A 12860-nucleotide genomic window follows, 5' to 3' on the forward strand; every position below is an offset into this window, starting at 1 on the left:
TCATTCCCTCTCAGGTGTGGCTCGGGGAGGGGGTGGTTCTCCCTCCCGGCCGTCCTGTTTTGGCTCCCTCCCCCCACTCTGAAACTTCATCTTGGCACAAATCGGTGGACCCCTCCGGGCACCAGAGGCCTCACCGGGCTTCTCCTCTGTGCCACTGCTACCTGTGGGTTGTGATGGCGATTCCACTTCTGGCAGCAAGCCCCAGGCCTGTCCTGAGCACCTTCTGGTCCCCGGTCCCGGGCCTCACGGGACCCATGCCGCTGTCCACAGGGTCGAGGGTCAGGGCAGGGCACGTGACGGGTCTACCAGGCCCTCCCGATCCAGAGGTGTGCCCCACCGTCGCTCCCTCACTCAGACCCGGCCAGCGCCCCAGGAAGAGAGGCTCCCGTCCTAAAGCCCATCCTGCCTCTCGGAGACCCCCTTAGTCCTGCAGACCCAGCTGGGCTTGCCCTCTGGGCGCGTCCTTGGCTGGGGAATCGTCGGCGAGTGAAATGGAGGGACTCCTTGCCCTGACACAGGTAACTCATGCGGTCTGGCTTTCTTCCCAGACACCTGTTGGACATTTGTTCCCAAGAGGGACTCACGGTGCCACCTGTGGGGGTGGGACAAGGAGCCGGTCCCGTGTGCGAGTGAGGCTCCAGAGAGCACGTTAGCCAGGTGCCTGGGAAGCGCCTTTCTGCAGCACGGGGCTGAGCTCTCATCTGCGGGACCCACCCGCAGGTCTCTGAGATCCCCAGGAGAGAGCACACCTGCTTCTGCCCCTCTCTGAGCTCTGGGGTACGGCTTCCACGTGGCCTGGGGGACAGTCCCCAGCCCCCTGCCCACCCTTTGCCTGATCTGCTCGCAGATCCCTCTGGGGAGTGTTCTCCCAAACACCCACAGCTTCAAATTGTCTCCCTACATCCCTCAACCCACACCCCGAATCAGGACACTGGGCAGCACCTGCCCCACTCCACCGAGGCCACCACGACATTCCAGACACATTCAAGTGCTACGGATCATTTTTATTCTGAAATCATTCAGGATTGCAAGGATAGTACAACCGTTTGCTCTGAACCGTTTTGAGAGTAGTTTGAAAAACTAGCACCCCATCGCCCGCAAGTAGCTTAGTGTCTGTTTCCTTCAAATGAACATTATCCTGCACACACACACACACACACACCAGCCAAGGGACTAACACCACATGTCCCCACCATGTGTCCTCAGCTCCCTTTCAGGTCTTAAAAATTGTCCCAGTGACGTTCTTGTCGTAAAGAACGGCTTCATTGAGGTACAGTCGATAGATAATCAGAAATTCAACTGAGCAAATATTGAACATCTGACTTTATTAATCAGTTCGTGGATTAGGCATCATCTCATCCCCAAGCAGAGAGGAACTCCGTTGAGCTGCAGAAAAGGAAGGGTTTTTAAGGAAGAGAGGGAATGGAAAAAAGGAAATTAGTAGCAAAGTGCATTGTTTTAGGCCACGTGGCCCTCCTAAGGGGAACAGAAGGGGTCCCTCAGTACATGTCCTGGTGCTGACCAGGGCATTCCCCGGTTGACTGGCTAACGGGTCCCTGACGTGAGTGACTACATTTGGGGCCTCGCGGTTTCCTTTTTACCAATACTAAACTGCACAGATTTAACGTACAGTGAGAGCAGCTGGGGCCCAGCCCCGCGAAACCATCACCACAACCGGGGTCATAAACAGACCGATCGGCTCCCCAGGCTTCCTCGTGTCCAGCCGCTTCTGTGCTTGTGGTGGCAACATGTGGCCCAAGCCCCTGCCCCCAAGCGCCCCAGCGCGGGAAGACTGCTCCCCATTGCCCCCCGTCCCCCCCACTCAGCGCATCCCCGGAACTTAACTCTCCTGGCCAACCGGAAACGCCCCATTTCAGTTCTGGGTAGTGAAAGGGCCCAATCCAAGGTCATCGTTGTTGGGGCTGGCTCATCCCTCTTGTCTCCCTCACTCCAGGACACTCTTCAGTCTTTCCTTGACCTTTATGACCTTTTGGAGACCGGAGGTCGGTTCTTTTGCGGAAAGTCCCTCAGCTCTGCCTTGCCCGGGGTCCATCGCGATTAGATGCTGCGTGTCTCTGGTCAGGAGCGCCAGGGAGGCGGCGCCCTGTCTCACAGGGCGCCGTCAGCTGGTGACCTGTGTCACCACCGGTGCCGTTGGCTCCCACCCAGGGGTGGAAGGTGACGGCACTAGACCTCACAGCTTGGTCCTTCACACTAAGAAGAACGTGGCTGCTGCAGCTTCGTGTGTCCTCTGAATCACGGGCAAACTCCCTGTGGTCACACGGACTCGGAAGTACACAGGGAAAGGAGTTCTGGGTCCAGGGGCGGCCGTGCGCAGCACGCACCCACCGGTGCGAACTCGCCACGGAGCACTTCGCTTCCGGGGAAAGCCAGGAGCAAGATGTGCCTGACGTCATTCAGCCAACAGCCCACCCTGGACACGTGCTGCCCTGGACCCCACGGGCGGCGCATCCCTTCTTGTGGCTCAGCCACCCTGTAACTGACACGGAAGGCGGGCCACTGCTGGCTCAGAGGGTGGCAGATGGGGTGGGACCAGGAGGAAGGGAGAGCAAGCAAACGGGCTGACAGGCACGCGAAAGCGCACACAAATCACAACGGAATGGCCGTGGCGCTCTTTCCTGCAACCGGCCACGTGGCCACACGGTCACAACTACTGTGCACCCGCCACCAGCCCGCGCTTCTTTGCCCTCGGCTGACCCGGGCTCCTCGCCTGCTGGAGGAAGAGCCCAGCACTCGCACGGCTCTGACTGCGCCCCGGCCCTGCTACCTCTGTGGCGATCACTATCGCGTCGTCTCTGGGGACTAAGCGTCGCTCGGAATCCCTGCCCCCGTTGAACTCCGGAAGCCCGGCTGGACGGCCACCGTTCCGACCGAGCGCGGCCGCAGAGAAGAGCCCGATGGGAATTTATGTCCCAAAAGGGTGCTGAGAAGGGCGTCCCCCGGGCTCCGGGTCTGGCAAAGTCGCTCCCCGCGGGAACGTTCCAGTCTCTCTGCGCCCGTGGGCACCTTCCCGCACAGCGTGCCACGGAGCCCGCATTTCCAGAGGGTTCTGGCGGCCACCCTTGTGCCCGGTCCCCGTCCTCCGGGCAAGCGCGGGCAGACCCACAGGCTGCCACGCGTGCGGCGGGCAGGCTCTGCCCAGGGAGCCACGTGCACGTCTGCGTGGAGCTTCCTGCTCCTTCCGCACCGGCCCCACACCCTGGCGCCCATTGCACACAGATGTGTCCCCGCTCCCGTGCATCTGAATCAGCAAACCCGGGCGATTGCTCTGGTGAGCCTCCCGCCTCTTCTCACGTCCCACCGGGACCTCACGTCCATCGAGTCTGCCGAGGGGCTAGAGCAGGGGGGGTGGGAGGGGCGTGCACCTGCGAGGACCAGCAGGCTCCGCAGGGGACCCTCTCTGGGGCCGCCGTGACCGCTTCTTCAGGCAAAGAGACGCTGAGCTCCTGGGACACTTAGGGGTTCACCGCGTGCGTCCGTGTGTCCGGTCCGAGACTTCCGGGCCCCGCTCTTCACCAACTGTTGCTGTAGCGTTGACACAGGGTCCCTGGGGCGTGAGGGGTCTGTTTGCACTGTAAGGGTGAGGCTTTGTGCGGCCGCAGAGGGGCGGCGTGTCTTCTAGGACTCAGGTCCCTCCTGCGGGCCTGGGGCTGGGACGACCCCTCCCCCCGCACCCGTAGCACCAGGAGGCCCTTGGGACCTGTGCCGGGAGTGGCCACCTGCCACACCCCACGTGCCCCAGCATCCCAGCTTCCGCCAGGGTCTCTCAGAGCCGGGCCGAGACCACGAGGGTGAGTGACGGGGCCCGCGTCGGGGGGCAGAGGTGACAATGTGCAGGCCGGGCAGACCCCCGGGGGCCGGAGACCGGGCAGAGGGACGAGGCGGCCTGGGGGCCTCGCACAGCCCCACGCACACCTGCCCCAGCTCACACACGTACACACCCACCCGCACGCGTTCCCCACCCCTAGGCGCACCACACACACATATACTTGCCCCCACGCCTGCTTTACTGACTGTTTTCTACCCCTGAGATTCTGAGTTCTTCAGCTCACCAAATCAGCCCTCCGGGGGCCTGCCTCTGCCTTCTGGCTTCCGGCCTTGGGCCTCTGCCCTCTCCCCTCTCGCCTCGGGCAGACTGCGGAGGCTGTCTTCCCAGGGATACGGCCCTGAGTCAAGAGGGTGAGGGCACTTGCACCCCAGGGCAACAGCGGAAGGGGCGTCCATGCCCGGAGCAGGGCTGCGGAGCAAAGGTTTGCCAGGGGCCCTCACACCTGCCCCGGTGCCCGACTCAGGCTCATCAGAGTCTCCGAGAGGAAGGTCACGAACCGCATGCCCACCCACCCACCGCAGGCCGGCCTGTGCTCTGCACTGGAGGTGCGTGTGGCGGACCCACCGGGGACGGGGACGATGAAACGGGCCACAAGAAGGGTGTGACCCAGGCTGTGGCGGGGGCGCCCGTGCAGGGAGCCCCCACCCGGGGCCGGGGCGAGGAGCGGGCGCCCACCTGCTTGGCAAAACGCCAGGCCTCTAGTATTGCGGGTGGTAGAGAATTCGCGGCCCAGAGAGGTCCGCCCTCACCTCTGCTCCTGGGACGCGACCTCCAGGCCTCTGCAGGGTCCCGCCTGCCAGGCATGTCTTGGCTTGCCTGGGGGCCTTGGCCACGGGGTGGTCTCAGGTGCGACTTGCGCGGGGGGCTTCAGGAGACGTAGTATCAGGCCCGGCCTCTGGGGACGGCTGGGGTCTAAAGGTCGGCCAGCCACACAGGCGGTAAAAACCCTGGACACCGAGGGCTCAGGCAAGCCTCCCTGGCTGGCAGTGTTTTGCGCGCGTTGTCACATGTCAGGACTCTGAGGGGAGGAGACAGTGGGAAGCTGCCCCCCACCCCTGCCCAAGCTCTACCTCGGTCTCTCCCTGTGGTGAGAGGGCCTGGGAGGAGGACTTCGTGTGCATCACGCAGCAGGTGCTGTGAGATGGGGGGCAGGGGGGAGGGCAGGGAGAGGCCTCGGGTGCCCAGGGGCACCACATGAAAAGCCTGGCTGCAGCTGGACAAAGGTCGTTCCCAGGCCTCTGGGCTTGCTTCTCAGGCTCTGTCCTTGAGGTCCTCGAGAGGGAGGGAGGTTTTAGTTGACTTTGAGGAGAGCACCCTTGAGTAGACCTGCCTGAAACCAGACCTGGCCACTTGAGCTGCAAAGAGGACACTTGAGCGGGGTGGGGCGGAACTGAGTCAGAGCTGGCTCGGATCAGGGACAGGTGGGCTCCCGGTGGGGGGAAGGGACTTCCCACCGAAGGGCCAGACCCTGCGAGGCCCACTAGAAAAGGCTGGGCTCCAGGCTGTGCTCAGGCAGGGTATGGAGGCCTCCGGGAGGCTTGGGCACCGGACAGGCCTGTAAGGAGGCCACCCGCAGTCCGGATCCCACCCTGCTGTCTGGGCTGGAAGGTTTTTCGTTGGGAGGGCCTGGAAAATTCCATGGCTGGGAGGTGCGGGCGGGCACGGTCTCTACACCTACAGAATGTGGACACAGTGCTTAGAAACCAAGGCTGTCTCCCGAAGGGCATTTCGGTGCCACGGGGGGTGCAGGTGCCCTTGTGCTGGTCGCGCTGAGCAAGTGGCAGCCTCCCGCTGTGGGACCCGGCCCTCCCCCAGAGCCAGAGCCACAGCCCGGTCGTCACCCACGGCTCAGGCCAGAGCCTGCATCTGTTCCAGACCTTTCCTCAGCGCCACTGGCCACCTGCTGCCCACCAGGACCCGCTGGTTCTACTTCAGGAGGAGTTCTTGATCTGCCTGTGCCCCCATTTCCCTCTCCCCGAGGCCGGGTCACTCTCGCTGGCTCCCAGCCGCGTCAGCCGGTAGAGGCCCAGGCTCTCTCCCCACTCGCCGCAGCTGCTTCGTCCACCTTCTCAAATGTGGGCCCAGGAAGCCGAGCTGGCACGTCAGCTTCTCTGAGGGTCGTCCCTCTGGGTCCCCGCACCCCCGCTGTGGCTCCCGCCCCCACCGCATCCACTCTGTGACTTGCGACAGGCAGGACCCCAGCACGACAGGGTGCTCCGCCATTATTTCCCTAGCACTACACTGCGGAGCGAAGGAACGATGAGTGAGCGAATGGATGGCACATTCTAAGACAAGGGACTGCCAGCTTGTGGCTGCAAAGAGCACAGGATGTGGGTGCCGGCACGGGACGCTTGTGGCCGAGTTGGTAGGGAAGGACAGGCACGGGCACGTACAAGATGACCACAGGAGAGACCTCTGCCTTCACAGCTGGCCCGCATCCGAGACTGGGGGCAGTACTGTGTCACAGTCAATAGGACAGTTATCAGGACAGCACTGTCGACGGTGACCTGTCCTGGACATAGGGCCCCCGAATCCGTAAGTGGAGATTAACAAAACACAAACCACTCAGAGCAGCATCAGGCTGAAGGCAGCATGAGGGGGCTTCCTGGAGGAGGCAAGAGGCAGGCGCAGCTGAGAGAAAGCTGGGAGGGGGAGAAAACCTGTCCAGGTCACTGGACACAGGCCACCACTCCTCCCTCACTGGTCGTGTGTGCACACATGCACCACCACATGTGAATGTGAGCACGTGTGCTCGGGCACTCACATGGGGACACACACGGACACGTGTGTGCGCACACAGGCACACGTGTGGCAGCACTCGCGTGTGCTCACGTCTGGCCAGAGGGACGGAGGTTCATCCGTGACGCCGGGCTGAGCCAGGAGTCAGGCTTAGCCACATCCTGTCACTGTGTTTAGGGTCCACTCTGGCACTCCCCATGGCCGGTCACACAGGCCGGTCTCAGGGGAGGACGGGCCAAGGCACGTTGGCTGCTCTGACCGGCTCTGGGTCAGGTGCCTCCTGGGGACGCTGCTAAGCCAGATTTGCACCTGGGCCAGGAGCTCAGCCTGGTCTTGGAGCCTTTGAATACACCCAGAGGTAAGACTGGGGATGCTCGCCTCACTGGGGCGGAAGCCGAGGGCCGCCTCAACAGCGCATTTTGTTTTCTTCTGGACGCCGAGGGGACAGAAAAGACCTAAGCCCTCCAGGACCCCATCATCTCTGGGCATGAAGGTCTGTGTGGCCGGCAGCCGGCAGGGGTGACGGTCCCACGCCAACCGCACGGGGCACCCAGGTCAGATCTCTCCCCCTGGGCCTCTGTGCCCCCAGCAGGGAGTGGGATCCAGGGCTCAGGTCACCCCAGGAGCTCAGTTTGAGGGAGGCTTTGCCTCCGGGGGTGTCTGTGGGCTCAGTGCCAGGCCTTTCCTGCCTCAAGCACCCCCCTGTGGAAAGGTGTTCAGGCTCGTGGGCACCATAGAGAAAGGGTTCCTGCAAGGTTTCCTTTGAGGGCCTTGGAGCCGGCACCCTCCGTCGGGCCACGTGGGAGGCACCGTTCCAAGTTGGAGCGTGAGCCACGAACCACAGCCCGAGAAGCCAGTCGACGAGCCCACTAGCTTTCCTGTGTGGGCTTGTTCTTATCTTCACCCACCGTGGCCAGTCCTCACCACGTCGCTGGGGCCCGGAGCCTTAGAGGGAGAGTGATGGACACCTGGGGAGGGGCCACGCTCAGCCAGTGGCACTGGCCGAGTCAGCCGGGCGTGGAGGCAACGATCACAGCTGAGGTTCGGGACTTCTCCGGCCTTCCCACCGCTGCCTGCACCTGCCGTCTCCCGAAAGCCCTGACCCCGCTCCTGGGGGTAGAGGGTCTCCCCTCTCCCGGAAGCTGATTCTTTCGCAGCCTGGCACCAGGGCTTTGGAAAATAAGAGGGAGACCTTGGGTGTCAGGGTTATTGGGCAGGGGTCCGTTCCCTGGAGGCTTCTGGGTCCTGGGGACACTGCCTGCCTTCAGACTGCTGACAGCTTCTCCGGTGGGAAAAGGCCTGAGGACCTCTGCTCCCCCCACTATGACGGGATGATAGCATAATGTGTAAGGTGCAGATGGGGAGCCCTGGCCGCGGGTCTCCTTTGCCAAGAGACTAAGCTCTTTCCAGTAAGGGAGTGTTCGGGCGGGTTTGCCGGAGGCACAAGGGCTCTCTGCCAGGGTGAGTGTAAGGCAATGCTCCTGGGAAAAGCCATCTTGCCTACTCCCAGGATTAGGACGAGGGATGCCGAGCTCGGGAGGGGCATCAAGATTCCTGCCAGCAGGCACTGGGTTCTCCATCCTGCGGCCTTGCTCAGTGCATGGAGAGGATGGTCCCTTCCCCCAACATGACGGTGTCCCTAGGGAGTCCGACGGACCCCCCCCCCCCACCTTGGGAGCTGGCCCAGCTTAGGTGAATTTCTGTCTCTTAGGCCCCAGCAGACCCTCCACCAGCTAGTGCTTCCTCAAGAACAGCTATAACTCGCCCCTCGGATCAGAGTAGGATAGGTGAAAAACAGACTGAGATTTACAACACACTGTCCTCTCCATGAGCTAAAAACGTGGGGCCAAACAACCACAGACATTTGCCTCCAGGGGTGATCGATGGATCGATCGATTGGTTTAGAGAGCACGAGTTGGGGAGGGGCAGAGAGAGAGGCAGAGAGAGAATCCCAAGCAGGCTCCGCGCTGTCAGCACAGAGCCCAACACGGGGCTCAAACTCACAAAACCATGAGGTCATGACCTGAGTCGAAACCAAGAGTCGGTTGCTTAACCGACTGAGGCACTCAGGCGCCCCTCCATTGGTGATGTTTTAACAGGTTTCCAGACTACCCTTCCCACTGTAAATAACTGTGGAGCCTGACGAAATATGCCCAGTAGTTGTTTTCCGGAAGTGGATAATAGGCAGCACAAGACTTCCGTCCCTGGTGGATAGAAACCCCTAAGATTAGACCCACGGATGCTTTGCCTGGGGTAGCACCTCCACCTGAGGGGCAGGGAGCCAGAATCCAAGAAGAACATATGATCCTGCCAAGCAGAGGAAGCAGATCAGGATTTGAGGCAATTGAAGGGGCTGGGATCTTCAGGCCTGGCGTTAGAGAGGAGGAGGCTGCACCCAGAGGTCTGTGGGTGGTCTCTGTCTGGTTCCCTTCTAGACCACGGCCGAGGATAGGGCTGTACATGTGCAGGGTAAGATTACCCAAGAGGGGTTAAAGACAGACAGAGGAGTAGTTGTGGACCAGTGTTGGGGACCTGGGAACTCTGGCCCAGCCAGAGTAGACACGGCTTGTCAACACCTCGTTCACTCCCTGGGCATCCACCTAAGACCTGGAAAGTCTGATCCTTATAAGTCAGGGCCACTAGAGGCAAGCTTACTCTTCTCTCTCTGAAGCCCTAATAAAATGTACAGGGGTGACAGTTCGGAGACCGAATCCCACTAAGTCAGAGGCCCTGGGGAAACACGATAAGTTTTGCACAGATAACCCTAAAAAAGCACAAAACCAAAACTAGACGAGTTTAAAATGATCAGTCAGTAATTAAACTGTCTACCAGAACAAACATCAACACTCTTCAGAGGAAGATAACAAAATCCAGACTTTCTATGGCATATCATCTACAATGTCCAGTACACGTGAAAATTTTCTAGAAATGAAAAGAAACGGGCGCCTGGCTGGTTCTGTGAGAGGGGCATGCAACTCTTGATCTTGGGATTATGAGCTCAAGCCCTACTTTGGGTGTAGACATTATTCAAAGAAATAATTTTTTTTTTAAAGTAAAAGAAATGAAAAGAAACAGGAAAATATTATCCACAGGCAAGGAAAAAGCAGCCAGTTAAAAAAAGACTGTCTTGATTTACCAAACAAGAGTTTATTTTTTAAAAACTTTTAAAGTTTATTTATTTTGAGAGAGAGAGAGAGAGAGAGAGAGAGAGAGTGAATGCAAGTGGGGGAGGGGCAGAGGGAAAGCGAGAGAGAGAGAAAACCCCAAGCAGGCTCCATGCTGCCAGTGCAGAACCCGACACAGGGCTCGATCCCATGAACCAGGGGATCATGACCTGAGTTGAAATCAAGAGTCAGATGCTCTACCTACTGAGCCACCCAGGCCCCCCTATCAAACAAGACTTTAAAGCAGGTATTACAAACATGTTCAAAACGTTATGGGGCGCCTGGGTGGCTCAGTTGGTTGAGCGTCCGAGTCTTGATTTCCACTTGGCTCGGGTCATGATCTCCCGACTGTCGGGAGGACTCCCAGCTGCAGACGCACTGGCACGTGCTGGCTGAAAGCCGGAATGTTCCTCTCACAGCCACAAGTGCTCAGTAGGAACGCGACCGGCCTCGGCACGCTCGGCGTCACCGGCAATCGGTACCCACCAGGCCCGCGCTTCTCCACGCTCCCGTGTGACTTCAGGCCAGTGGCACGCGGGCAAAGGAATGTGTGTCCCTTCTGGGCCCCTGGTGGGCACGTCAGGCATCTCATCACTCTTGTCTCTGCCACTGTTCTGGCCGATGCTGGGCCGCTCGGAAACCACAGCTGCTGGGCCCAGGGGTAAGGGGCCGGGTCCTGACTCGCACAAGCCCCCGCGTGGTGTGGACAGACGCACGGTCAGGGTGCAGTCATTTCTGCCCGGCGCCGAGCCCGTCCTGACCAATGCTCCATGACGGCTTCTTGTTTTTTTAAGTAAAAGCAACGAATAATCTAATTCTAGCACTTGTTGAGAAGCCTTGTCCCCATCGGACTGCTCTGGGGACCGTGTTGGAAACCTTACGACGGTGCCCAGGAGCATCCGCGTCTGGGCTTCGCTCCGCACCTCCTGAGGCCGCCTGTCCACCTGCACCAGGGCCATGCTGTCTCGATTCTGTGGCTCCGCCCTGGGCCTTGAAGTCAGGCTGTGTGAGTCCTTCCACTTTGTCCTGTTCCCAGATTGCTCTGTGGATCCCACATGCTGAGCGTTTCCACATAGACTTTAGATTCAGCCGATTAATGTTTCTGTGTCGTGTTTGTCTGATTTTGGGGCCAGAGTCACGCTGGCCTCACAAAATAAGGGAAAACATCCCCTTCTTCTGTTTCCCGGAAGACTTTGTGTAATATTGATGTTACTCCTTCCTTGAATGTTTGGTAGAACTCACCAATGAAACCACCCGATCCTGGATATTTCCTTGTGGGAATGTTTTTGTTAATACATCGCAATTACGTAATACATATGGGCTGTTCCGATTTTGAATCTTATTGGCTCACTTTCTAAATAACGTCTTTATTGAGATATCATTTGTATCAAAAGGTGTATGCTTTGGGGCACCTGGGTGACTCAGCCGGTTGAGCGTCTGACTTCGGCCCGGGTTGTGATCTTGTGGTTTGTGAGTTTGAGCCCTGCCTCGGGCTGGCTGCTGTCGGCACGGAGCCTGCTTTGGGTCCTCTGTCCCCCTCTTTCTGCTCCTCCCTCACACCCTCTCCCTCAAAAATAAATAAGCATTTAAAAAAAGTGTATGGTTTCGAAGCGTGCAATTCAGTGGTGTTTATTATATTCGCAGAGTTGTGTAACCACTACCGCTGTCTAATCCCAGAAGGTTAATCCCCATTATGCACGGTGGGATGGAGTCGCCACAAATACGGAGTTAGCTAATACTGAGACACTGTTCTTAGAGGAAGTGCACACACGCAGGGGCACATGCATGCACACACAGGCATGTGCCTGCGGGCACACGTTACATAGATGATAGGTAGCCCTGTAACTCAGAAAAACAACTCCTACTGGTGGATTCTATTTTACAGAAGAGAAAGTGAGGTTCAGAAACCTCGGGTGAACTTGTCACTCGGCCAACAGGTGCCGGAGTGGGGATTCACAGCTGGTGCGCCTGGCCGGAGCCGCTCGCCCGCCCTGCGCCGAGGCTGTCTCCATCCCGGGGCCTCGCCTGGCTGGACCTCAGCCGGGCACGCGCAAACCTGGCGACTCGGTCATTATTCGCGTCTTCAAATGACCAGGAAAGCAAGCACTGATTTTGGGATTCCAAATGTCATGAAGCGAGCAACCTTTCAAACACAGAATCTGCCAACGCGTGTTCTCATTGTCCCGAGAAGGCCCGCACCCCATCGGCAGCCGCTCCCCGCACACTCCGAAAATTTACAAAATTTTGAACTTTTTCTGATTATACATCTACTGTGTGTCCATTATAACACATACTTTGTGGGGGGCCTGGGGGCCTAGCTCAGGTCATGATCCCCCAGTTCTGCGCTGACATCGAGGAGCCTGCTTGGGGTCCTCTCTCCCTCTCGCTCTCTGCCCCTCCCCCGCTTGCACGATCTCGCTCAGAATCAACAGTGAAAAAAAGAAAGCTGCTGTTTGGTGGTGTCGCTGTCCCCGGGGGGGCGGTTTTGAGCTCACTGAAATTCGTCAGTCCCACCTCTTGTTCAGACCCTCCCAGTTCTCCAGCCCTGACGGAGTGAAGTCTGGGGCCCCTCCCCGGCAGCCCCAGGTTCTGAAACCCATGACATTTGACCCTGTCCTTAGGGTGCGCTTTCCTCCTGGCCGTGTCCCAACGAATCACAAGCAGATATTACCTACGCACACAGCTGCACACACCTGCGTGGTTCTACACCATGTGCACATGCACACACACAGCCATTCACACTCACGTGCACACACACCCACGTACGGTCACGCACACTCCTTCCTGTGTATGCACACGCTCATCCATATACAGCCACGCACACATGTGCACACCTGGTATACTCGTGTACGCAGCCACGCACACGTGTGCACACCCACATACGCCCACGTACACGACTGCTTACATGTCTGTGCGTCCACAGTGTGCCGAGAAAGCAGGCGGAACAGGCAGGCGTGTGACCTGTTCGTCGTTCCCTGCGGGACCCCTCCCCCAAGCCCTCACCAGACGCTTGGTTCACAGAGTCCAGAGGGCAGCCTCAGGCTTGGCCGGCAGGACTGCCTGGGGTGGAGCCTCCTGGGGGCAGCGGCTGGAGGCCGTGTGGCCCC

General features: G+C 59.2%; 1 long non-coding RNA gene across 1 annotated transcript; it reads right to left on the bottom strand.

Moving 5' to 3' along the window:
• Positions 1-983: 983 nt before the first annotated feature.
• LOC122233539 lies at positions 984-5092 on the bottom strand. The gene is made up of 2 exons (XR_006211136.1): positions 4600-5092; positions 984-4187 (listed from the first exon to the last, which is right to left on the bottom strand). It is a non-coding gene; the product is annotated as an uncharacterized LOC122233539 (long non-coding RNA).
• Positions 5093-12860: the final 7768 nt, after the last annotated feature.

Source organism: Panthera tigris, chromosome E1, assembly GCF_018350195.1.
Source record: "Panthera tigris isolate Pti1 chromosome E1, P.tigris_Pti1_mat1.1, whole genome shotgun sequence".
Lineage (NCBI taxonomy): Eukaryota > Metazoa > Chordata > Mammalia > Carnivora > Felidae > Panthera > Panthera tigris.